Source organism: Myotis davidii, unplaced genomic scaffold, assembly GCF_000327345.1.
Source record: "Myotis davidii unplaced genomic scaffold, ASM32734v1 scaffold472, whole genome shotgun sequence".
NCBI lineage: Eukaryota > Metazoa > Chordata > Mammalia > Chiroptera > Vespertilionidae > Myotis > Myotis davidii.
Window position 1 is genome coordinate 406,479 of NW_006283774.1, and position 606 is coordinate 407,084.

Here is a 606-nt window from a genome sequence, read left to right on the forward strand (position 1 = left end):
GCTCTGTATGGGCTCCTGGGAGGTGCTGGGGTGCAGGGCCCAGGCCGGGCAGGTCCCCAGGTAGTTGGAGGCAGAGTGACTGACCCAAAGGTGGGAGTCCACCCCACTGCAGTGGATGGAGCTGGGTGACCTGCCCGGGCCTGGGGAGAGGGGTGTTGGCATGCCCGGGTGAGAGGAGAGGCAGGGGAGCAAGGCCAGGAGTCGGGGGCCCGTTCACTGGGCAGTGCATTCAGCCAGGCCAGAGGCTGGGCCAGTGCTGGGCCAGGCAGAGGTGGGGCCCAGGGCAGGTGTGCAGGTCCGAGAGGAGAGAGAGGCCCAGGGCCCAGAGAGATGGTGATGGCTGTGGGGCCGTGGAAGGGGCGGTCCCTACGCGCTCCGGGCACCTGGACAACAACTGCGCCCGCCTCACGCTGCGCTTCGACCGCGACCAGGTGCCCCAGGTGAGCTGTCCTGGCAGCACCCCACCCCCACCCCGAGTGTTCGCAGGCCCCGGACACATCTGCTTCTCAGAGTGGCCACTCGGACGGCGGGGACCGCTCCCAGCTGCCCTCCATGCTGCCCGTGTCTCCGCCCCTGTGGGGCCAGTGGGGCCGGGGGCTTCTGTGG

At 70.1% G+C, this 606-nt stretch overlaps 1 long non-coding RNA gene across 1 annotated transcript in view; it reads left to right on the forward strand.

Moving 5' to 3' along the window:
* The window catches only part of LOC102773389, a 3,173-nt gene that overhangs the window by 1,947 nt on the left and 620 nt on the right, over window positions 1-606 (forward strand). The gene's annotated exons all lie outside the window — the stretch shown is intronic.